Source organism: Prionailurus bengalensis, chromosome C1, assembly GCF_016509475.1.
Source record: "Prionailurus bengalensis isolate Pbe53 chromosome C1, Fcat_Pben_1.1_paternal_pri, whole genome shotgun sequence".
Lineage (NCBI taxonomy): Eukaryota > Metazoa > Chordata > Mammalia > Carnivora > Felidae > Prionailurus > Prionailurus bengalensis.
In genome coordinates this window covers 220,540,613-220,566,189 of record NC_057345.1, presented here as the reverse complement: position 1 = coordinate 220,566,189, position 25,577 = coordinate 220,540,613, and the positions used below count along the sequence as shown (strand labels likewise).

General features: G+C 56.3%; 1 protein-coding gene across 2 annotated transcripts in view; it reads right to left on the bottom strand.

Moving 5' to 3' along the window:
- Positions 1-25,577, bottom strand: part of TWIST2 (twist family bHLH transcription factor 2) — a 49,426-nt gene that overhangs the window by 4,970 nt on the left and 18,879 nt on the right. Inside the window, exon 2 of one of the 2 annotated variants that reach the window (XM_043578350.1) lies at positions 10,267-24,585. The exons of the other annotated variant lie outside the window; for it this stretch is intronic. The gene's annotated coding sequence lies outside the window, so the exon portion shown is untranslated. Of the gene's footprint in view, positions 1-10,266; positions 24,586-25,577 lie in introns of those variants that run through there. 2 annotated transcript variants of the gene reach the window in all.

The following is a 25,577-nucleotide window of genomic DNA, read 5'->3' as shown; positions in this document are numbered from 1 at the left end:
AAATGCACCCCCCACCTCCAGGAGCCGCTTCTGGGCAAATACTACTTGAAAAGGTCTTTCCACCCAGATGAAGAGTCATTAGGGCTTCTGTCTCCGCAAATACGGCAGCAAATAACGCGACAATCGTCCCACCGCAAAATGAGCAGGCAAATAGGAACTGGGGGAGGAAAGCCTCAGAGGTCAAAGGTAAAGCAGAGGCCACATCTGTGGGTCCCCAGCCAGCCCGAGCTCCCGCCCGGCCAAGGCCACAGGACCGCACACCAGACAGCCCCATTCATTCATAACCACCGCACCCTCCGATTTGCCACTCTGCTTACCAACCTCACTCAAGAAAAGGCAGGAAATCTGAATGTATCAACATTTGTAAGATAAGGTGACCAGGCTACCCAAGATCCGTATCTGCCCTACGAAGAACCCGGGGCCAGATTCTTTTACAAGAGCATTAAATAGAACCTTGTGTGACCAGGTCATTCCCATCTGTATTACTTGAGCTGTTCCAGAATTTAAAGATGGAGGAAACACTTCCCATTTTGTTTATTTTTATTATTTACTTTTCTGAAGGTTATTTTTTAGAGCAGTTTTAGGTGCACGGCAGAATCGCCCCCTTCCCCCCCTTCCCCTGCCCCATGCGCGGCCTCCCCCATAAAATACCAACGCGACACAACTCGGGCCCCCGTCCAAATGGCATCAGAACCAAAGGCCAGGTCGTGCCACCCGTGCCTCTGAATAAGACATCAGCAAGCCAAGTTCTGTTATGTAGGTGAAGAACCCCTTCCACATAACCAAGCAGGGTTTACTCCAGGAATGCTGGCCAGTTAACACTCGGAAGCCCGGCACAAGACGGGGCCGTGAATGAGTAGCTCAGTAGACACGGAGACCTGTAGTCAAAATGTCATGAGCATTCTGGAAGCTCCCGGTAAGACAGGAACCAAGAACACGGCCTTGAGCCAGATCCCAGTGCCGCGATCCATGGGCAGTCCAGCCTTAGGAAAGCAGCCTCGCCTCTCTGGGTTTCACCCCCTCCTGCCGAGGGTCACGCCAGGCCTGCCACCTCGGTGTTATGGGGGTCCAAGGAGCCACAGCAGACAAAAGGCCTGGGGCCTTGCCTGGCTCATGCCCGACTCTCTTGTCACCTTGAGAGGTCAGGATGCTGCTTCTTCCCCAGCTGGGTCTCCATGGTCTAGACCAACACCTGGCACGAAGTAAATGCTCAGTAAACCCCTGTCCAAAGAGGCCACGGTGAAGAGACCAAACAGCCCCCCCCGTGCAAGGCTTGTGCAGGCGCAAAGTGCCAGGTCCACTAGAATCACTCTCATGCCTTCGAAGTTCCTGCCGCTCCGACGGTGGCTGCTGGCCAGCGGCACCTGCATCAAACCAGAGCTCGTGAGGAATTCGGGGGCAGACCTGGCCCTGAACCCGGGAGTCCACCTCTGCACCCTGGCACGTCCCCAGTCCCCAGCTCGTCTGAGACGCTTCTCGAGAATCGGGAACGGGAGAGCATGCTCAGTCCGCGTCGTTCAGTCCCCGGTCAGCAAGGTCAGCCGCAGCCTGGACACGCCGTGACTTGCCAGACACACGGCAGGTTAGAGACGAGGCTGGGCATCCTGATGCCCCTGGGGGGGGCCGTCCCCCCTGCGGGCAGCCAGGCCCCGAGGCTGTGCCCGCCGGCTGCAGTTCTGCCCCACGCACAGGCGGGCGTGTGCGACACAAAGCGGACACGGCTGGGCAGCCGGCCTAGGCCTCCCGCCATCGGTCACCCTAGGGGTGCCAGTGACAGGCCCTGGAGGCTCTGAGAAGGTCACACTGCCCAGCTCACCGGGAGCTCCTTCCTTCCTGGTGAGGGCTCTGAAGACATCCTTGGCTCTAGGTGTAGGCTGGCTCTGCCCCGCCCCCCAGCCCGCCAGCCTGGCCAGCCTGGGCCGTTGCCAGTGAGCGGCCGCCACAACGCTCGCTCTCCCGGAGCCCCTTGCCCCAGGGGCTATCTCTGCGACTTGTCCAGAGACAGAGGAATAAAACAATTTGCCTTCAGAGGAGACGGTGTGCAACCTCCTTCCAGGTCGGATGTGTGGGCAGCCCCAGTCAGGCCGCAGGCAGGACCGTCCCCGGCAGGCAAGCGGCCAACCCCTGCCAGCCTCACCTGGCTGACCAGAAGGGCGGAGACCCAGCTGCCCTTGCTGGGTGCTGGGTGCTGGGTGGGGTGAGGGCAGGACGCGGGGGCCCTCAGGGGGGCAAAGGGGGGCTCAGGCCCCCTCCCCTGCCTGCCAACCCCTGTGCACCTGTCCTGGAGGGGCAGAAGGTTAGAGGCAAACGACAGAACACGCCCCCACCCCCCGCCAGCGAGTGCGGAAGGACCCACGTCTAAGTGACAGGGCAGGAATTACCGCTGGTCCTCCGGGGGGCTCGGACTCTATCGCCTACGACTGGGTTTCCTAAGGGGTGTCACGGGACACAGGGAGCACTCTGTGGGACGCTGGTGGAGGCAGAAGAAGACAGACAAAGGCTAACCGTCGTCACTGAGACAAACGCAAGTCAAGAAGCCATCGGGCTTGTAAGATTTTTACCAGGCTCCTCTGGCTGCCCGCCCGTGCCCCGGCCACCCCACTCTCCCAGCCATGTCCCCCCGCCCCCAGCGTCCCTGCCCCGTACAGGAGGGCCTGTGTCCCATCCCTGGGCCCAGCAGTGGCTCTGACAGGCAGGACGCTCTGGTCCCTCTCTGCTGGTCCTGGGGCCCTTTTTCTAGGAGTTAAACAGAGGCCACGGCCACGGGGTTCTCCTAGGCCATGGCGCTCTCCAACGCAGGCCAGAGTCCAGATCCAGGAGCTTCTGTGCTGGGCAGGGCCTGGCCCATTCCGCTCTGGACGGTCTGCTTTCCCAGGAATGGGTGGGTGGGCAGGTGGGGTGCCCCCTGGCACCCACAAGGCTCCCAGGACACCGGAGGGCTGCTAGGCTTCTGCCGCCGGGACGGAGAAGTGGCCGAGGCGCTGCGCTTGGCGCGGCCCTGGCGGGACCTCCTGGATTCCCGGGACCGGTGGCCCTGTGCGTCCAGGTGGCAGTGAGACTGCTGGGAAGGCTGCCGGGAGGCCGGCGCGGGCGGGTGTCCCTGTGTCCCCTGTCTCTCTGCTTCCGCGGCAGGCCCCACGCTTCCAGACGCCAGGGCCTACGCTCAGGGCCTGGGGCCTGGGGGCAGGGGGAAGGCGGGTGAGAAGACACTGTGCCCCTCTCCCCTCAGCTCTGGGACTCGGGAGTCTGACCCCCAGCCTGCCTTGTGCCTGAGAAAGAGGAACCCCGTCTACGGTGACTGTATTTACGATGCGGGGGCTCATCTTCCACGGCTCCCCACCGTCCACGATTCCCACCGTCCACAGCTCCCTGGTGGCTGGTGGCTGGCGGCCGAACTGTTGGCCTTGCTCCTTCAGGGGAGCGAGAGGCTTCCACCAACTTGGAAGCAAGGCTGTCTCTCGGTCCCTGTGTCTCTCTCCTTGGGGCTTGGCTTTGGGGATTCAGGCCGACTGTGTCTGGAGTGGCCCGCTTGCCAAGGGGCTGGCCTGAGAGCGACCTGGGGGAAAAGGCAAGTTTGCCTCCGCTCGCAGATGTCTCCTCTGCAAAGTGCCTCCCAGGCTCTGGGCCCCGGAGGGACGCGGCCCCCGGCCCTCCTGGCCAGTGCTCTCGGATCCGAGGGGGCTGGCGCAGGAGGCCCAGTGTTCACCCTCAGGATTTACCCCGTCCGCCTTCCTCTGAGGGAGGCCTCCCCACTCGTCCTCCATGAGTCACGGGACACTGCAGAGGGAAGCCCCAAGCTCAGAGGTGGTGAGGGACAGCAGGCCTGAGTCACTAGGTGACAGGAGGGTGCGGCCTCCTCCGGGGACACGGGGCCCCCAAACCCAGGAACTACCTGGAGCAGCGAACCGTGATTTCTCCAGATGGCACCAACCTTGCCGACAAATAAAACCCATCGGCCGAAGAAGGCGGTGTTAAAAAAAATCACCCTGTAGGGCCCTAGTTCAGGCACAGGAAGTGCCTGTCGCGATGACCCATCCAGGGACGTCACCCCAGAGACGAGATGGGGCCCGTGGCAGGGGAAGGGACTTGCGCCAAGCCACCGGGCAGGTGCAGCGTCATCACCAGAACTCAGGTCAGCGAAGGCCCGAGGCCCGAGGCAGGAATCCCCATCCCACGGTCCTCCGTCCCACAACACCGGTCACGTGGGTCCAGACCCGCGAACGCTGACTTAGTAAATGTCTTTGCACACTTGACAAAGGAGTATGTGAGGACACACCCCTCCCCGTGACAGCAGCGGCGGCTCAAGAGGAAATTCACCGAAGGTTCGCCAATGTCAGGCCCTCTGCTGGCCGACCGGCTAAGGCTGAGGACAGCTCGGTCCCTGTCCTAAGCCAGTTCACTTGGGGACAGATGGCAGAACACGTTCTGATTACAAGTATGTGCTAAACGTTCTAACAAAGGCACAATAAAAGCACGTGGGATCTACAACTATTTTGCTGCAAACGCAAATGGTTAGAGCAAAATATAGTAAGAGTTAGAGTAAAGGTATGAAAAGGCGCATACTAAAGGCACAGAGAAGCAACAGTTAAACCTCTGGTCAGGTGGGTGGGCTAGCTAAGGGGGCTTGGGAGGCAACGGTGAGCCGTGACTCTGGGGAGGGGCCCGGGGTGGGCAACGGGGGTCCGTGAGAAGCGTAGGGGGCACTGGCATGACCGGGCCGGCTTTGCAGGGGTAACTGTGGGGTGGGCTCGAGGATCGAGGCTCGAGGAGGTGAGACCCCCCCCCACCCACCCACCGACAGTGGGCTTCGGGCGGGGCACGTGTGTGAAGCGACAGGAGGGGTGGTGACCCGGAACCGAAGAGGGAAGAGGAGGGAAGGAGCCCTGGGGGGAGCCAGCAAGAGCAGAGCGGGTGGCAATGAGCTGGAGGTGGGGTTCACTCGGCAGGATGCCCAGCTCGGACCCCAGAAGGGACTTCACACGCACTCTGAGCGAGGCCATCGTCCCCCTGCCCTTTGAAGGGAAAGGGAACAGCTGCTTGCCTTCATCTGGATTCGAACCCAAACCCGGGGCTCTGTGCTTCCTGTCCTCGACAGACCTGGATGCCGGAGAGGGGGCGGGCAGGTGAGGCCGCAAGAGGCCACGTGTGGCGCCCCCTGCTGGAGGGAGGAGAACGGGGCGGGGGTGGGCGGTCCCCGCACCGGGCAGGCAGGGGTCACCAGGCCCAGCAGAGCGCCCACCGGTGCTGCGGGTCAGGGGGCAGGGAGGGCTCCGAGGGACGGTCTTGAGGACCTCCGAGAACAGAGGCGGCCCGCACCAAGCCACGCTGGCCGCACGGCAAAGGAACCAAGACCTGGGAATTGAACCCAGAGCCCCGGGCTCTGGGTGCCACCTCGCCTCAGTGCGAGAGAACGTCTCTCAGGCTATTTCCTCGAGCAGTGGGCAACGGGGGCGTGCAGCCACTCCCGGCAGTGAGTCGGCTCTGCCCAACGCGCACCCCCTGGCAAGGGCCACCAGCATTCACTTCCCAAGATCAATCTCAGAAAAAGACGCAATTTTCAAAATGCGAAACCGCTGACAGAAATAAATCTATTTTCTAGACCTATTTTCTTGGACACTCTTTTTAAAAATACTTTGTATTTATTTTTGAGAGAGAGGCAGAGACAGAGCATGAGCTGGGGAGGGGCTGAGAGACAGAGGAGACACAGAATCCGAAGCAGGATCCAGGCTCCGAGCTGTCAGAAGAGAGCCCGGTGCGGGGCTTGAACTCACGAACCGTGAGATCGTGACCTGAGCTGAAGTCGGCCGCTTAACCCACTGAGCCACCCAGGCGCCCCTGAACACTCCTCTTTTTTTATTAATGACCCAGAGAAAACATGCTACTTTAGAAATCTCATGCACACGCTCGTGCATGTTCGGAAGAATGCTAAGTCCCTACTTGGTAATGGGAAGAGCCCTACTATGCTCCAGTCATCAGCCCTCACAGCTCTGGACTCCCTGGTTTCAGCAGACGCTGCAGGTGTGGGATGCATCTTGAAATGCCAACAGCACACGGGGTCTGGTGCAAAGTACGCGTTTCCAGGCGCCGCGGACATCCCAGTTTTCAGGAGCACGGACGTGGCCTTGGCTCACACACCCCCTGAGCAACAGGCACAGAACCCATTGCTCCCCAAGCTCTGGACTCAGTTACTTTCAGCCTATGTCACACCCTCAACCTCCAGCGCCACGCGAATAAAACTGGCCTCTGCGTGGAAACACATCATATTTAGAAACCAATGAGCACACACTCAAGCGTCGAAGACTCCAGTGCGGCTGAAGTCAGCGCGTCTACAGACGCAGGCGGGGTGGCACGGGCCACGGGGCTGCGGGGGGTGCGTGCTGAGGCCGCAGGAGGACCGGCCATCCTGGAGGTGGCCTCGCGGCAGCTCGCTGAAGCCAAGGCTCTGGGGTCTCGAGGGAGGGGGCGTGTGGCTGCCGCGGGACGGTTCCACGAGCGAGACAGAACGCGCCCGGGTTAGCAGCCAACGAGAGCTGAGACCGGATAAACCGTCCAACTTCACGGACACACGGAAGAAGAAAGGATAAACGGTCCACAAACAGACCTCAGTGTCCCATCGCAGCTGCACGACCTCTCTCACACGCGTCCCATACGTCTCCCGTGCTCAGTGGCTGCGAATTCAGACGGACATCTTGCAAGCGCTCAGGTCTCTCTAGGGACAGACTGGAGAGGGAGAGAGGCAGCGGGGACCCAAGAACGGCAGGGTTTGCTGGACTGGCCATTCCGCCTGGAAAACGTGCACACCCTTGACCCCCCCCTCCCCCCGGCTCCCAGAGTGACGGTACCATCAGCCAGCGGAGCGTGACCCCTGCCCTCTGAACTTCCACTTTTTGTTATCTCGGGGCCTCCGCGCCCTTTTCACGACCTCGCCTCCTTCTTGCGGAGTGAAGGGGTCCCTCTCCAGTATCCACCTCTCTCTCACCCTGCAGCGGACCTCACACCTGGGAGCCCGCATGCCACAGGGACAGCAGACAGGGAGACGGAGTCCAGGCTGAGATCCAGGTGGTGCAGAGAAGAGGGTACGGCCCCGGCGCGAACCCTGCAAGCCCCGAGTTAGGTCCGGGAAGATGCCCGCGTCGGTGCCCCGGCTCAGCACTAGCCAGGACCTCCAGGGCCCGTGGGGGGACACAGAGATGCTCCGCTGTTGGCTAAGAAGGGGCCCCAGCCCTGAGGACACAGTCAGGGTCGCCCTGCCCATCTTGAAGCACTTGACCTTGGCATCGCCCCTGGAAGCTGTGTTTGCTATTCTCTCCCGAAAACGACATCCGTCAGACTCTCTCAGACAAAGAGCTGTGATTCCCAACGTTTTATTTCTGAGACTTAATGCTTCTAATTTCACGGTCCGCCAGTCCACGGGCTTCCCTTGTCTGCGTGGGATCCTGAAGGATCTGGGAGTGTGGGTGGATGTGCACAGACCCGTATCGGCCCACAGGGAAGCAGCACTGTCCCCTTCCATGGTGGGTGGGTGTCGTAGGGTCTGAAAAGGAGTCACATGTCCTGGTGCTGATCCGACACGGACGGGGCCAGGGCAAGAGATACAGGAACATGGTCTTTATCGCTCAAGTTTTTCAACATTCAATATCCCTGGGTTGAAATTTCCCATACTCAAATCTACAGACTTTTTTTTTTTCAAAATACTTTTCAATAAGACAAAAATGAGAGATGACTGTGCATGCACATTTCTGAAAAAAAATCGGGGTGCCTGGGGGGGGCTCAGTCGGTTGATCGTCTGACTTTGGCTCAGGTCATGATCTCGTGGTTCATGAGTTTGAGCCCCGCGTCGGGCTCTGTGCTGACAGCTCGGAGCCGGGAGCCTGCTTCGGATTCTGTCTCACTCTCTCTCTCTCTGCTCCTCACCCGCTCACGCTCTCTCTGTCTCTCTCTCTCAAGAGAAATAACAACCTTTTTAAAAATAGTGAAAAAAAAAATCCTAAGGGAGACACCATTTCCTTGATTGTGCGGTGCACAGAACGGGTTCCTTCAATTTGACAGGTTTCGTGAGATCCCTGGCTGGCTCCTGACCCCTCCCCCACGGGGACTGTGGGAGCAAAGCGTCTGAAAATAAACAAAAGCATTCCCGGGATGTCATGATGAGGGAGCCCTGACTTTTGCCTGGCTCTCAAGGTTTCCCGTCCCGCTGCAGCGGCTGTGACCCAGACCAGATGTTGCCACGTCCCGCAAAGACCCGTGACCAGCGTCTGTGAGTGCACAGCCTGGCCATGTCTCCCTTCCAATTGGTGTCTCACCTATAAAGCAGGCTGGGTCCGCCTGTGCCCCAGGTGAGTGGCCAGCGGGCGCGTGGCAGGTGCTCGCGGAGTGTTAAGAGATCCGCACGGAGGGCACTCAGGTGCGCGGCGGTTACAAATGAGGGTGGAGGGGTGTGAGGGACAAGATCCTACTCCGTGTCACGTGCACTGACTTCATCTGGGTTTGGGGTGTCTGGACGCTGCAGGCAAATAAATCAGGCAGCCTGATTTAAGGCACAAATATAGACAGAATTTTCTTTGAAATGATAGAAAAAATATCTATTGTGCGCAGTGTGGCTGGCTCTGCTTAGACTCGGGAAACAGGGATGGACAGAGCACAGCTGGTTGGCAGTGACTTTAGGGCTTTGATGTTTAGATATATTCGCTATTTGTGCAACTGATGCACTTCTAGAGTAGGGGTGTGTGTGTGTGTGTGCGCGCGTGCGTGTGTCACACTATCACATACCGTACGTACGCACATACACGCTCCAGACACACGTCACATATGCACACGCCACATATAAACACACGCACACCCCCGCCATTCTTCCCTAAGGGTCACCTTCGTCCCAAGTTTGCTCCAGTCCTCACTGGTGTCCCCGTGTGGGGGCGGAGGTCGTACACCCATGCTGTTTCAAACCGGTCCGTCGCACAGGAGCCGGTGTGTGCTCAGAGTGTGGAATGACGCTTCCGCCACACCTGGCTGGTCCTGCCGCCTGGCTTCTGTTTGCCCCCACGACCCTCTGCTGAATACGGCACCTTCAGGATGGCCAGGATTTGGGAGCGGACCGATAAGGAGCCTCTCTGCACCCTGGACCTGCCATAGCGCCAGGAAGCAGGTAGCCAGGAGGTACCCACGGAAGGCACTGGAGCCCCTCTTCTTAAAAGAACATTTTTCTTTTTTTTTTTAATTTTGTTAATGTTTATTTATTTTTGAGAGAGAGAGAGAGACAGGGAGAGACAGAGAGACAGAGTGTGAGTTGGGGAAGAGGCAGAGAAAGAGGGAGACACAGAATCCAAAGCAGGCTCCAGGCCCTGAGCTGTCAGCACAGAGCCCGACGTGGGGCTCGAACCCACAAACCGTGAGATCACGACCTGACGGGAAGTCAGCCGCTCAACCGACTGAGCCAACCAGTGCCCCAATTAAAAGAACATTTTTCATCACCCACGTGTCAAAGAACACTTCTGGTGTCTTCCTTTCTGGAAGCATCATCAGCCTGAGCAGTCACTGGGGGGGCTCACAGGTGCACAGGTGCCTGCATAGCTGTGTATGTTCCCAAATTTCCCTGTGTCTTTTTTCATGGATTGCAACAATATTCCCGAGTTTGGAAGCCAGAAGCGACCGCGTATATTTGAAAGACAACAGAGCAACCCCCTGGCAATTATTCTCAGAGCTGAGTAGCTACGTGTCCAGATACTTGCTGGGGTATTTTTCGGCTAAATCCAGGCCTGCTGTTTAAGTGCAGACCCCCCTTCCACATTGTTCATGCATTTAACTACCATTTGAATTCCAGCTTAACATCCCATAATAACGTCTTTTGCCAAGAAAGACCCCCAGTGTCGATGGCAGTGTTTACAAGGGGATTGGGACTTCCACTTTCAATCCTAAATCCAGAAACCCACTTTCCCTTCTAGACCCTCTTTAATGGAGTTTTGTCAATAAATAGATGTGATGCAGATGTTCTGCCGAGTCTTGAAGAATGCAGGGTGAATCCACTTTAAAATAAAGTGCACGGGAAGAAAAGTCAGTAGACACAAGGAAGTCCCAACAAAACCCAAAACGGAGGCAAGGGCCTCGAAGACAAGCCAATAATACACCTTGAGCCAAAGATCAGAAGTCAGATAATGCTTAGGGGCAGTGCAAAATGATGAAACATTTTCAACATCAACTATGAGTTATTTCAAGGAAATCTGGTATACCGAGACCCACGTTTAGTAAACAAATAAATGACGCCATGGTTACACCCTTTGTAAAGTGTTATGATTTATAAAAAGCTTCAGGGAAAAGTGCCTTTAGAAACCGGGCTTCTCTAAAAATGAACGTGGAGCGACTCACTTTAGGTAATTTTTCTAAGCACACATCCATTTTACAGAGCAGGGCACACCTGTCTAGGGCCCTGCGGCAACACAAGGGAGACCCATGAGGGACGCCAGATCATCTGCCCTCTTCTCAGGGTGTTTCCATCAGGGCAAGCGAGGCTTTGCTGCGACGACAAACAGACCCCCACAACTCACTGGGGTAACACGGTGGTCATTTACGTCTTGTCCGTTCTTGCTTGTTCGGGTCAGCAGAAGCTCCTCTCCACACAGCCTCCCAGGACCCAAGTTGGCAGGGTCTCTGCCATCTTGTAGATGCATTGTTTGGGACACATGCCTTCTGGCCCCTTGGGGCAGCAGCGGGGAGACTGGAGTCGCACACTGGTTCTTCCACACTTCGGCCTGGAAATGCTACTGTCCCTTGCTCCCAAAGCTCATTGGCTGGAACTAGTCACATGGCCTTGCCCAGCTGCAGGGGTCCTGAGGAGCATGAGGGAGATAGCCACTGAGTCCGCCTCAAAGGCCAAAGCAAGGTTTTTTAATAAAAGCTTGTCCAAAACACAAAATAATTTCCCTCAAGAAGCTGTCTGATAATTTAATTTCACTGGTCTCTACCAAATGTTGGGATCAGACTTCTGAAAATTCACAGGTAGCAGAAATAATGGCTGGGGACGTAGGGTAGGGAGAGGGTGCAGAGAGCAAGATGCTAAATCAACCAGTGAAAGGACTTAACTTTTAAAAAAAGTACTCATTAAGATCAACAGAAGGGCACAACACCGAGATGAATACGGTGATATGTATTCGACCTGAAGTTGGTGCCAGTGGGGTCCTAGTCGCTAGCCTCAGTCCTTGTTTGGTTGGGGAGAGGTGGGGCACTGAGGGAAGGCGGGTTATTACTGGAAAGTGCCTCCTCACTCTCCTCCCCCTCCTCTGAGTGATGGGCCACCTGGTCCTCAGGACCGAGGCACGGTGTCCTTGGCGTGAAAGTTCCACTGGGACCCGTGGCTCCGGGAGGCCCGCCATGGTGCAGTGAGCTGCCATGTTGCGTCTAATGGCAGCAGACTTCCGGCGAGGCTCCTGTGCTGCCCTTGGAAGAAAGCTCCAAGGTGCCTCAGTGGACTGGCCTCTCACGGAGTCTTCTTGGCATCTGTACCCAGGATTTCTGGGCATTGTTCAAGCACATTCTTGGATGTGGTGGATCCATCGACTCCAAGTTCCGTCTTCCAGGGCTGCCTGGACACGACATTTCTCCCTCTCTTTCCCGGTTCTCTTTCGGAAACTACACTTCCACCACGATAGGAAGGTTTGGCAACGGGAGGTCACTCGGAGCCTCCCTCGTGGAGCAGCTTCTCTTGCTGCTGGGAATCCGTGCTGAAGACCCAACACACAACCCCTCCACTGCCGCACGCCTCCCTGCCTTCCCTCTGGACCCGCTCGCCCCGTTCAGCTCATAAGCGTCATGCAGTCACACACCAAGATGGCGGCCAAGAGCACCGCACACGTGCAACAACCTAGGGGCTCCAGGAAGCATTCTAGAGGATTGCTTTCCCAAATGTTGAGCAAGGTGAACTCAGGGCTGGATGATGGGGTTGCCATGTACACTGGGCTCATCTTTGCTGCACCGGTGACCCCACGGCACCCTCTGGGGAGAAATCTGAGTTCTTCCGTGCACCTTGTGCTGTGGACCAAAGAAGCAGAAATGGAAATGTTTCAGTGAACCAAAAGGATGTGGACAGAAACCATTTTCCCTCCGGTATAGTCTAGCTTGAGTTTTAGGTATTAATTGTGGAGTCAAAGACATAATTGACACTAAGCAAAGCTGTGACCTTGGATATTTACAGGGGCGCAGGGGCTAATGTTTCACTAGCGGCTGGGGACTCAGACCCCAGAAGAGGGTCTTGGCAGGCGAAAAACATGGGCGCCTTTCTGTTGCTCTTTAGAACACATTTGACGTCTTAGTGGGAAACTCATTAGCGATATGATTGCGAGCTAAGATTACCAGCATACTCTAAGAATGTAAAAACCACCTTGGCTGCCTTTCCAAAATGATCCTAACATATTCCAAAAGCCCCTTCATCCCCCCAGGGTGGTGCAGAGCCGTTACGAGGAGGTTTTGCAGGATTCCTGGAGATCTCGAGGGGGAATTCTCGCCCTTACTCCCAATTCTCAGACAGAACCTCACCTGCTTGACAGATACCAACCCCCAGGCCCCGGGCAGGGAGGGTGCCCAGACCTCTGCACACTCTACGGGGGCGTGGGCTGGTGCGGCAGACAGAACACCAGACAGCCGTGACAGGCAGAGTCACAAACAGAACACTCTCCCCAGGTCAACTGTGCACAACAAACCCCCGAGAGGCCAGTTTTTCATTGTCCGCCTCTTCGCCGGGACCCAATAAAACTGGGCGAACCAGGGCCTCGGCGGGGTGCCGCGTGGGCCCTGGGAGGGAGAAGGTCGGGAGGAGCGGGGGACCCTCCAGCCCCGCAGCACGCCCTGAGATGGCCCGAGCGCTACAGGGGACCCCGAGAGGGAGGCGGCGGCCCCACGGTGTCCCGGCCCCCGTGCCGTCTGCGCTGTTTGGGACAGACCTGAGAACTGACGGGCCAGGAGGCTGGGGAGGCTCCCGCGGGCTGGACTGGCCCCAACCTGCTCCCAGCTTCTCCGGGAAACGTGTCTTCATGTGTGTCCTTCACTGCCACGTCTCCTCCCACAGACAGAAAGCTCAGTCGATGAAACCCTGGCCTCCCCCTGCCTCCTCCCCCGCCCCAGGGAAGCTGGAGAAGTGGCCAATGACTGATTTGGGAAGAGAAAACGGAGTGCATTCAGCGCAGGGTCTGGAACCCTCCGCCAGGAGCTGGAGCTGGCTGCAGGGACCAGGCGTTCCCCGTGCACCCTTCCAGCAGGTTCCCCACCCGGCAGACCACAAGGGGGGCCCACCTGGGTCCAGCTCTGCCGGCACCGCGGGGGAGTCGGCCTGCATCTGTGAGAAAGATGATACTGCACCGGCCTTGTCTGTCTCTGGTCTCCATGCCCGGGTCGGGGGAAGGGCACTGCTCATCCCACCCCTGCCCTGCTGGGGGGCACGTGCGAGGGAACCACACCCCTCCAGCCTGGTAAGAAACCAGCTCAAGGCCCAGGATGTTCTCCTGGCACTCACACCTGGGCACCCGTGGTGTGGCCAGCAGGGAGTGGGGTCCACCGTGCACCAGCTGGGGCTTGCGAGACCTCCAGCTGTAGAACTTGCCATGGGGCGTGAGGCTGCTTCAGAAGGAAGCTTCCATCAGGCCAGGCTGAGCCCACCTGCCTCCCCTCTGCCACCTGCCGTCTGAGTGACCTTGGGCCCATCTCTCCAAGCTGGTCCTCACTTCTCCCAGGTAGAAATGGGGGGGGGGTGCCTGGCTCAGGGGTCTTCATGGTCCCTGGGGGCCTCATGACTTTCTAGAAACTCAAGGAGACTGGAGGGCTCCCTCACACGTTCTGTCCAGGGGCACAGATGGCATCCGATATACGTGTTCCAGAAAACGGGGTGAAGGCGTACCGTCCGTTGTTGGCCCACATGCTTAGCTCTGAAGGTCCTCACAGTCCTTCTTGGGGAGGGGCCTGGTGTTAGCAGAAGGGTTTCTGAACAGAAGAGGAGGCTGGGAGGGAATTCAGAGACACCAGGCCGGTCCCAGGTGTCCCCCCGCCCCGCCCAGGGCTGGGGGACAGAGGGGCTGCGACCAGACCCACCGCTCTTGCCCCCGGCTTCGTGGACTGACCTTCCCCGGCCATGTAATACAAAAGTGTGGCAGGTGCTCCAGGAGAGAAAGCCACAGTCATGTACGTCAGGCAGCTGGGAACCAGCGAAAACAGCCCCTTCAGGTTTTCATTCCCCAGGGCCACCTCCCTCTCCACAAGGCAGAGCCAGCACGCCCTCCGCTGTCCTTTCTGAACGCCCCGGAGGCTGGGATCCACCTTCCTCAACGCCTCCACGCACTCAGGGTGCCTCCCTGGCCAGGCTTCTAGAAAACTGCTGCTCACACACTGTCTTCCCTGCTCTGTTTTCAAATTCCCATTCCCTCCCTCCTATTGGAACAAAAGGGCCATGTGGTCGAGGAGGGCTGGGCCATCCCGCCTCCGTCACTTCCCTGGTGTCTCCTGCCCCTCCCCCTCCACCGTGCTCCCCCCTCGTCTGCCCTGTTTAATGTCAAGAGAGCCCGCCCAGCTCCTCAGGAACAGCAGCTGCAGAAGCGAGCATGAGTGAATTTCACATCAGCAGAGTTTTCCCAGTGAGTAATGTGGTGAAGCCATTGTCTACACTCGCATGGGTCCTGCTGGCCCGGCCTGTGCTCTCGGGACAGTGAGAAGAGCAGGCCAGGAGAGGCGGCTCCCGTGAGCAGGAAACGTCCTCTGCCCCGTCCTCACAAGCAGGCAGGGTCCAGTGACCGCCACGGTGCCCCTCCGAGGTCCTTGAAGCGCGACAGGCAGAAAGTGGAGGTCCCAAGTCCCTCCAGGGCCACGCTGACCACAGGCTGCCCGGCCCTGTCCGAACACCCTCAGGCTCACCGTCTCAGGATGGGGAGACGTTTGCGCTCGGGGCAGCTCTGTCCGGCGGACATCGGCTCAAGCCTTCCCCGGCTCTCTGCCCCCGGGGCCACGGTGGACAGGCCACCCCCAGCACCCGGCCAGCTGCACACCAGGGCAAGAGGTCAGGCACCGGGAAAGCTGTGGGGCCCAGACGCTGGTCATCCCGGAGCCTGCTCTCCCCTGAGCCCTGCCCATCGGGAACCGGGTCTGCCCGGCCCTCAGCTGCCCTGGGCGGCCGGGACTGCCCGGGTCTCTGCAGCGCTCAGAGAACACCCTTCTCCTCTGTAAAAAGCAGCTTTTTGTTCGGCCAACACTCAGAAGTGGGTTATCACGGGGGGTTGGCTGCCGGAGGGCCCCCTCGCCAGGGCAATCTGAGTCGCACACAGCTCTACCCCGCAAGAGGCTTTCCTCCCGAACCCAAGTGTTTTCACAGCCCATTAACCCTGGTGGCGAGGCCAGGGCAGCGCGGAAGCTCCGTGGTGGCCGCTGCCTCGGACGGCCAATCACCGCAGAGGCGAAGAGGCTCTGAGATCATAATAACATGAGTCAACGCGAACCCAAATTAAATTCACACATGCTTCGCGAGCGCGGTCTGTTTTGCAAGGCAGGGCACACCGGCACGGCCAAGGACGCACGGCCAAGGACGCACGGCTCCTGCATCTGTCGGGGCCGCGGCGCAGCGGGGAGAGCAGCGCTGGTGCATTTCCCAGCCGCCAGGGTGTCGACTGCCTGTGCGGTCCTGACCCCCCGAGCACGGCACTGTGTGTGCGCGTGCAACAGTGTGCGAGGGGTGCGCGTGCAAGAGTGTGTGAGGGCAAGGGCGTGCGTGGTGTGTGCGTGTGTGAGACACAGATGGACCCAACGACAGAAAGACATGCGTGTGGCCCAATGGCTCCCACGGTTGGGAGAGCCCAGGCGGGAGGTGGGGGGGGGGGGCTTCCTGGGGTGCAGCGCTCTCTGGCACTTCCTGACACGGATGTTCACAGATGCAGACCACGGACCGGGGCGACGCACAAGCCTGGGCTGCTGAATGGAACTGAGCCAGGACAGGGAAGTGAGCTCACAGCCAGGAAGGCAGGCTGGCCAGTCCAGGGGCAGCCCCGGCACAGGTGAAGCAGGCCCGGGAGGGGGCCCTCGAGGAGGGAGGTGAGTGAGCAGGGGGGCCGAGAGGAGCACAAAGGGGACCCTCACTCTGCTCTCTGTGTAGCCAGGGCTCGCTGAAAGAGGCAACACCAGAGATCACTGCTCTGGACACAAGTGCCCCTGACATTTAGTAATAAAATCTCCTTGGGGCTCCCGGGTGGCTCAGTCAGTTAAGCGTCCGACTTCAGCTCAGGTCATGATCTCGTGGTTCGGGAGTTGGAGCCCCGCGTCGGGCTCTGTGCTGATGGCTCAGAGCTTGGAGCCTGCTTTGGATTTTGTGTCTCCCTCTCTCTCTGCCCCTCCCCTGCTCGCACGCTGTCTCTCTTTCTCAAAAATAAACATTAAAAAAATTAAAAAAAATAAATAATGCCCCCATTCCTTCCTTAACATGCCATAGCTTGCCACCTGGTCCCTGGTTCTGGGGGTGAGAATCACAGGGGAGGGATTTTCAGCACATGCCTCCCAATGGGGAAGAGGCAGCAGGGAAGAGAGCAGAAAACCCCACGAGTAATTCTAAGGCACAGCCTTCCCTAGAAAGCAGCAGAGCTCATGAGTGTGTGCGTGTGTGTGTGCGTGGACCCTATGATGCGTCCCCTAAAGCAAGCCAGTTTTGAGAGTGAAGGGGGCAGTTAACAAGCAGACTCAGACACGGGAATTAACCAGGACTGTCCTAGGAAGATGGACAGGGACGGTCACATTGATGGGGCGCTCTTCACCCCCACCCAGTCCAGTGGAGCCCCGATGATGATCTCTTCATCACTGAGCCCCCATCTCTCCAAGATGCCCGGGCTGGGGTAAGACAAGGGCAGAGACCCCCACCCCCACCCCGAGGGGGGCACAGGCTCAGCGGGGAGAGAGCCTGGAAGCCGTGTGTCCAGGCTCCCTGCCTCCCTGTGCCTCCCGGAGTCCGTCTCTGCATGAAGCGCTCACTGGACTGGATGTCGTATGATCAGAATTCTCGTTAAATTACGGTCTCGCTTTTCATTACTTGGGCGTCAGCCTTTCTATACGATTACATGCCCTCCGTTGGTATGTTTAATGGGCGAATTCTTGCCGCGGCCTCCAACATTAACATTTAACAAAACGTTGAAGAGAAAAGTCAGCTCTTGGAGGTGGCCGGCAGTAACGAGAGCAGGTCGCGTGTCCGGCTGGCGGCCCGGCCGCCACTCGACTCGGCTCCTGGGCCCGGGTCTAGGATTCAGTCTGCACTGTCACTCCTGTCTGGGGGGACATGTCTTCATTCTGTGTTATCTCCTGGAGGAACAGACGCCACATTAAGCCGGGGGTCCTGGCCTCACCTGGAAAACCCATCAGGCGGGTGCTGTCACCTGCACTGTGTCAGGGTCCCTGCGAGCTGCTCTGCCGTTGCATTTAACTCCAGATTCACTGCAGAAAAGTGTACCTCTGTCTACAGGTGTCCACATGGACTCTGATAAGGGGACACGGCCTCGGCCAGGCCTGCGCCCCTCTGACGGCAGAGACCCGCGCATTAACAACTCACTCGCTGGCTCACGGAGAAGGGAGGGGTGCGGTCAGGGAGGAGGGCACCCCAAGAGTTAGGGGTCACAACTGTGCACAGAGAACTTTGGTCTTTACGACCTCTAAGGCTGTTCTTGCATAGACCTGCCAGGCCCCAGCCTTTTTGGGGTTACCCTGGGAATACCGCTCGCGAGAACCGTCCCCTACCCCTACACCTGAGTATGACACACGTGCAGGTTCTTCCGGAAGTCTCTCTGGCACTATTTCATTCCGTTTCCTTCTAGTCCTCACCCTGCCCCCCACCTTCCAGTGATTTCCACGCCAGGGCCCGGAGACAGATAGCACCTCTGCCAGGGACGGCCCTCCCGTCCGCCCCCCTGCTTTGTCAGACATTCTCCGATATGTCTGCAGTCTTACTCTTCCATATATACTCCAGGATAATTGTGTCCAGTTAAAAATCATACTAAATACTTGAGTTAATTGGGGAAGGAAATGTCATGGCCATGGTACTAAGCATTTCCAAACAGCATCACAGTCACAGAGAGCTCCTCATTCAAAACAACATTCTGCTGGACTCCCCTATCTCATAGTTTTCATGAGGGATTATACATTTTTGTTTTCTGGCCCCTTGGATTTCATTACATGGTCTAATGGGCTATTGCTAGCATGCATGACAGTGTTTTCAAAAAGCATCTTCTCTTAGTAACTGGCCTCCATTCTATATGGTTTCATCAGTCGTAAAGGTTTTGGAGGGACGTTTTTGGTGATGGGGTGGGGGGCAAGATTCCTAGTAGACAATACCTTTTATTCTTCTGTTTTCTGGTAGACCTCATCATTATTTCTTTTTCTTGTTTTAAAGAATCACTTAAAACGTTCAAAGCAATGTTATAGAACAGTATGTCGGGGAGAACAGTCTTGACTTTGACACAAATGACTTGACTGTCACTTCGGCTTCCGAGACGCATACTCTAGGAAGGGGAGGAAGAATCTTTTTATTGTAGCTTCTGAAAATCCTAAGTACGAGAGGTTAATGTCAGAAATACGTTGAATTTTCTCAAATGCCTTTTCAGCATCCACCGAGATGACCCTTTCTCTTCTGACCGTGGATGTGACGAACGGCATACAGAGCAGTGAGGGTCACGAACAATTTCAGTGCTGTTGACAAATACTGCCCGTGTGTCAACGCCCAGGAAAGGACCCAAAGGTGAAATCACCCTCATCGTCCATCAGTAAAACCTCCGTGTCGTGGGTCTTACACTTTTGAAACATCACAGAATTTATTTTTTTAAGTTTATTTATTTTGAGAGAGAGAGAGAGAGAGAGAGAGAGAGAGAGAGAGAGAGAGAATTCCAAGCAGGCTCCTAGCTGCCTGCACAGAGCCCGACACGGGGCTCGAACTCATGAACTGTGAGATCATGACCCGAGCTGAAGTCAACTGATGAGTCAGAGGCCTACCAACTGAACCACCCAGGCGCCCCCAGAGAATTAATTTTTCTTGTGCTTTACCTGGAATTTGGGTTAAGTTCCTAATGAGATGGGCCTGCTTGCTTTGCTTTGTTTTTCATGTTTCACGGGTTTTGGTATCACAGTATGACAGATACCCTGTGTGTTGGGGGCTGTCCCCAAAGAGGAGGGGGGCTTTCCACAGTCCCCAGGAGGAACGGACCCACCAGGGGTGCCTATTTACTGCCTGAGTGATCCTTGAAAGAAGAAGGGAGTCATCCAGAGAAAACATACTTTGAGGCTGATGCCATTTGAGAAGTGGTTCATGAAACATTTCACAGTCATTTCCCTAGGGCTTTGTTCTTCCCAGTTTCAAAATTCTTAGGAGTACAAAAAGTGACGAGCCACTGAGAGTCCCCGCCTCGGTTTCCCTTTGGTGAGGGCCCAGCGGCTGCCGGGCGCCCTCACACGCAGCTCAGCACCGGGGCCCCACTCCGCCAAGGCCCCACGCCCACAGGCGGCGAGGGGGTGAGGATCTGAACCTTACCCTGCGGGCCTCGGGGCCCCCGCCCCCCAGCCCTGCCCGACGGGGGAGCCCCACAAGGGGCCAGTTTCCGCGTCCTTTACTTACGCTTTCTCTGTTGCACCCGAGTCAGCCTTCGTCGGGGCCTGAGCGGCGCTGGTCCAGAGGTCTTGGCCAAGGATCTGTGAGGCGGTCTTTCCATCTGTTCACCTGTGGTCTCGAGGCGTGGGGACAGGGGAGACGCGCACAGAGGCCCGTGGCCCCCGGCATGGGGATTTGTCTGGCTCGATCTACGGCATTCCTGTGACCCTGGTCAGGCAGCTAAAGTTCACAGCGCTTTCTTGGCTCCCATCTGTTGCTGGACGTCCAGCTCGGGGGAAGCCAATCCCTGTTTCAAGGTGATGTGCAATTCTGCGGTTTCTAGCAAACGACAGATGCCGGCCGTAGGAAAAATAAAGCGTTGGGGACGAGCCCCTTCTCAGAGTGCTTGGCCGCCATCACACAGACTTCATTTTCTCTTCTCTGTTCTTTTGGCCAAATCCATTTCCCCCCACGGAGGAAGCTGCCGGAAGAATGGCAAGGAGCCTCTCCCAGGGGGTCACACTGAAGTGGCCTTCTCGGGAGGACCCGCAGCTGGGTTCGTCCCTCTTATCTGTCATCTGGGCTCCTTGAACGGCCAAGCGTCCGCCTTGCCCACTCCAGAGCAAAGAGCTGGGTCCACTGTGGCCTGAGACAGTGATGTCCTCCAGATGTCCCCTGTCCCCAGCCAGGATTTGCCCGCTTAGGTCAAACCGTTTAAGAGGCGGGAGAGCCAATGAATGTATTTCATATTTTCTGCATTGTTTCCTGAGTCTTCTGGTAGTAAGAGAAAGTAAATCTACCCAGGCTGTGTGAGCTCCGCCTCTCCCCCGTCTGACTTGATTTATTTTTGTTCCTCCGTGCATTCTACCCGAAGTCGCTGATAGAGCCTAGCTGACTGCAGGGGCTCCACAGCGGGGGGGGCATGGGGAGGGTATCTCCAGTGTGGTAGAGAGAGACAGACGAGGACACAGAACCCCACTCATGCAGCCTCGCTTGCTCCCGGGGGGGCTCGGGGGCCGGGGGGGCCCAGCGCAGGCACGTCTCCTGCCTGAATCACAGCTGGCACCCAGGGGATGTTCACCTCGATCTCCAGGGGAGAGATGTCTCTGCTCCAGAAGACGAGGAAAGGGCCGGGATTTGTGTCCTAAAAACAAAAATACCTGCTGGCAGCCGGAGAAGGACCGGGCCAGGGCTGGTGCGGACCAGCGTCCAACAGGGAGAAAGTCAGCGGGCTGCTGTCCAACCGCGACACAAATCATCGCGAAGTGTCAGCGTCTTGTAGCAGCACGGGGGTCCGGGGCCAGCTCCTCTGCCGGCATCCTCACATTTTCCCCATTCTTTTGCAAAACAAAGACACTTGGTAACTATATCGCACATCTTCAGCTCCGAGAACGTGGGACTGAAGAGAGACACTGCGTGTGCAATTAAGATAACCACAGCAGCAGGCAAGGTGGGACTTTTAGGCAACTCTGGTTTCCATTTTTTGGACCTGGTCACAGACCAAGTGTCTGGGCCATCGTGTCCCCCAAGTGGCTGTTCCCCTTGACAGATGACGGCCGCCACCCTCCCAAGGTGCCCACCTTGGTCTGTGATTCCTCTTTGGGGTCTCGTAACTGGGGAAGATGGTCCCCACCCCTCACCGCCCCACCCTGGGCCTGGGCTCTGCCTGCTTGGTGCCCGGTGTCTCCCAGACAGGTTGTTAACTTCCCCAAGACACGGGCCGTGTCTCCGCAAGATCCAGAACTGCAAGCGAACCATCCTGGTTTTCTTCAGCAAATATGGATCAGTGAGCTGAGACAGAGTCACCAAGACGGCTTTGAGCCCGTGCACAACACAGTCCCCGTTCCCGGGCTAGGTTGGGGGACAGGGACAGCAGACCAGGAGATGAATCACAGGCTTCCAGCTTCTCTTGAGCAAGACCTGAACAAACACATTTTATTATTTTGTTTTTTGGAGCTGAGATGTTCCAGAACATTCCTTACAGGCTCACTTATCAAGTCTTTCCAGACAATGTGACTTTGGGTCAAGTTTTGCTTCTGTCCTGCCCTGACAGGGTAGCTTTGCAGGACACTACGTTGTGTTTGAGAATGTGTACGTATGGACGCCCAGCTGTCTTTAGCTCCCGGTCTCCCCCTGCTCCCTCCAGCCGCCTCACCCTCCTCGGCCCCATGCACAGCCTCGCAGGGCAGAGCCCTCACTGCATTCAGATCCGCTCAAGAGAAGCCTCGAGCAGGTGCCCGGGAGACGGATGAATCCACGCCTTCCTGGTTTGCAAACCACCATGACCCAACACTGACACGTGGTATCGTAACCAGTGGCTTAACCTACTTGTCTCCGTGGCTGGACGGCAAACCCTCCACAGGACAGACCAAATCACCCTCACCTTTATGTGTCCAGCACCAAGCATAAGACTGCAAACAGTCAGTGCTCAATAAATGTGAGCAGCACATAACGGAAAAGCTCGGAAAGAATAACTCTGTCGCGTCAGACCAGCTATTTGGAACCACCCACTGAGTGGGTCCTGCTGGAGGTACGTCCATGACCTTCAGATTTTCCTTCTTCAAAAGGAGGAAACACTGGTCATCTGTCCACCAACCTGCTCAGGTGCCTACGGCCAAAAGGGCATCTGTAGGGTGTGACGTGCCCACGTCCCCGGTGAGGCCCACCTCCCCCCAGGCATGTATGTGCTATTTCATAATTCACGGTTCCTAGAGCCTCTGGGAGCTTTGTGTGCGTGACCTTGAAGATGCAGTTATCAAATCGGCAGATGTGTAATTCAACTCCTAGAAAAGAAAGACCATCACCTTTTCCTCCACAGACGGGCCAAATTAAGTTACTAAGTCTAAACACAAGCAAACAAAAAAGGGGCTCTAATTTCTGTAAGGCTTTGGACTCAAGCCTGTCTCTGAAATCCGTAAGAATCACTTGTACCTGGAGGGTGCTGGAAGCCCTGACATACCCAAGGCCATGCTCCTGAGACCCCTTCTCAGACCTGCTGGGCCCCGCTGGGCGGCCAGCTTGCTCAGGGAGTGGGGACAGAGAGGGCCTGGAGTGGGGGGGGGTGCCCAAGAGTTGTTCCCCTCTTCCAGTTACTATCGCAGGAACACCTCCTGAAAGTTCTGTTGGGTTGTGTTTTTTTTTAATGTTTATTTATTTTTGAGAGAGACAGAGAGAGAGAAGCGCAGGAGAGGAGCAGAGAGGGAGACAAAGAATCCGAAGCAGGTTCAGTACAGAGCCCGACGCGGAGCTCGAACTCACAAACCATGAGATCCGAGCCAAAGTTGGATGCCTAACCGACTGAGCCACCCAGGCGCCCCCTGAAAGTTTTAACTGTAAGAAAAAACACAGGTGCAGCATTATTTACTATCAGCAAGAAACGGAAGCAACCTAAGCATCCAACGATGAATGAATGAGTGAATGAAAGGAACGTGGAATATACACACAATGGAATATTATTCAGCCATAAGAACAATGAAATCCTGCCATTTTTGATGGTGTGGATGAGCCCTGAAGGCATTATCCTCAGTGAAATAAGTCAGAAAGAGAAAGACACATACAGTATGATCTCACTTATTTGTGGGATCTAAAACAAAAAACACCTCCCAGATACGTAGAACGGATTGGTGGCCGCCAGAGGCCAGGGGTCAGGGGTGAGAAAAATGGGTGCAGGAAGTCAAAAGGTACAAAGTACACAAATCCTGGGGATGTCACGCACAGCATGGTGACTACAGCTAATAACCCTGTCTTGAATATTTGACCGTGGCTAAGAGATAAGATCTTAAAAGTGTTCATCGCTAGAAGAAACAGTGTTGTAACTATTACCGTGGCTGATGTTAACCAGACGTACTGGGGAGACCATTTCACAATATCCACAAATATCAAATCGCTGTGTCCTACACCTACAACTGATACAATGTTATATGTCAATGACGTCTCAACAAAAAGAAAAAAGGCCTACATCTGAAAGTTGTAAAAGTCAAATTAGATGATGTATTTAGGGTACCTGGACTGAAAATAAATGTATATTCCTACCTTAAAAACACACACACGGCACAAATTTTACCACCTTTGTCATTTAAAAAAATTTTTTTTAATCTTTATTGATTTTTGAGAGAGAGACAGCGTGTGAGCAGGGGAGGGGCAGAGAGAGAGGGAGACACAGAATCCGAAGCAGGCTCTGGGCTCTGAGCTGTCAGCACAGAGCCTGACGTGGGGCTCGAACCCACGGACCACGAGATCATGACCTGAGCCGAAGTCGGACGCTTACCGCTCTGAGCCCCCCAGGCACCCCACATCTTTATTATCTTCAAGTGTACATCTCAACAGTGAATTGAATGTCCACGTTATTGTGCAACCGATCCCCAGAACTTTTTCATCTTGCAAAACTGAAACTCTGTTTCCATGAAACATTCCCCATTTTCCTCTTGCAAGGCTTCTGTCTCCATGCATCCGACGCCTCCAGGGACCTCATGTAGGTGGAACCATGCATCATTTGTCTTTTTTGTGACTGGCTTGTTTCACTGAGCGTCCATGTCCCAGGTCCCTCCACGTTGTGGCGGGTGTCCGAACATCCTTCCTTTTAAGTTGCTCTACTGCAGGGGTAGACCACGAGGGGTTGATCCACCCAGCCCTCCAAGAACATTTCGGCTGCTTCCTCCTCTTGACGCCTGTCATGAACGCGGGCACACACATCTCTCTTGAGAGACCCAGCTTTCCATCCTTTTGGGTGTATGCCCAGAAGCAGGATAGTTCCATGTTTAACCTTTTACGGAACCTCCACGCTGTTTTCTGCAGTGGCTGCACCAGTCCGCATTCTCACGCACACCACACGAGGGTTCCCCTTTCTCCACGTCCTCGCCAACACCTCGCTTTTCTGTCCTGATGGGTGCGAGGGGATAGCTGTGGTTTCATTTGCACCTTCTCTTGCGTTTAGGGACGTGAAGCACCTTTTCTTGTACGCGTTCGCCATTTGTAGATGATCTTCGGAGGAATGTCGATTCAAGTCCTTTGCCCTTTTTAAAAATCAGATTAGCCGATTACAAATCAGATCACAAATTGTTAAGCTGTAGACATTCTTTACGCGTTCTGGATGTTAACAAATTTGCAAAGATCTTCTCCCATTCTGCAGCCAGCCGTCGTCACCCTGTCCATTAGGGTCGATAAGTCCCGTTGGTCTATTTTTGCTTTTGTTGCCTGTCTTCTGAAAATTTTCCCGAGAGGGCCCAGACTACTCTTTCTGCAATAAAGTTCCAACCCCATGGTGGTGAACAAGTTATGGCAGTAGCCCGTGGCCATCACCTCTCTGAAAGAGCTCCTCACTGCCGTCGACGTGCCTTCCCGCCCTGGGTGGACAAATCCTCATCGCTCACTTTTCGAGTGGGTCTGGCATGCATTGGTATCTGTCTGTGGAGTCCTCCCCGGCCACATCCTTGAAAGAAAACCACTTGAAGCATCAGACTTCTGCACCCCACTCTCCCCGCTAACATGACCGGACAGCACCTCCAACACCGCCTCGTCACGCGGCATTCCCTCAGTCACATGTCAGTCCCCGCGCCCGCCGCTCCCAGCAAGGCAGGACCCCTGTGCACAGCATCCAGCTGTGGCCGAGCTGAGCCATCACATTTGTTCCTTCTCTACGTCCACCCCCGCCCCCATCTCCAAACCAGCCGGAATCTTGCAGATGTCAGGGAACGATTCTCTCTTCAAGATCACAGGCCCCTGAAGACTGGGGGAGAGGCACCACCGTGGGGTCGGAGCGCATAAATTCAATCCCAGCCAGCCCCCAGCCAGCACACGGACTGGGCCTGATGGGTAATGACCCCTCTGAGACCCATCTCGGGTCTAGAAAATGCAAGGAGTAGCCCCCACCCCAGTCGCTGGACTGTCGTGGGGACTTCATGGCTGCTTCAGGACCCTGTACTGTGCCTGACATGCAGGGGGTTCCTCAGTACTCGCCGAGCCATTAGAATACGTCCCCTCCACACTGTGCCAGTCGCCACACCGA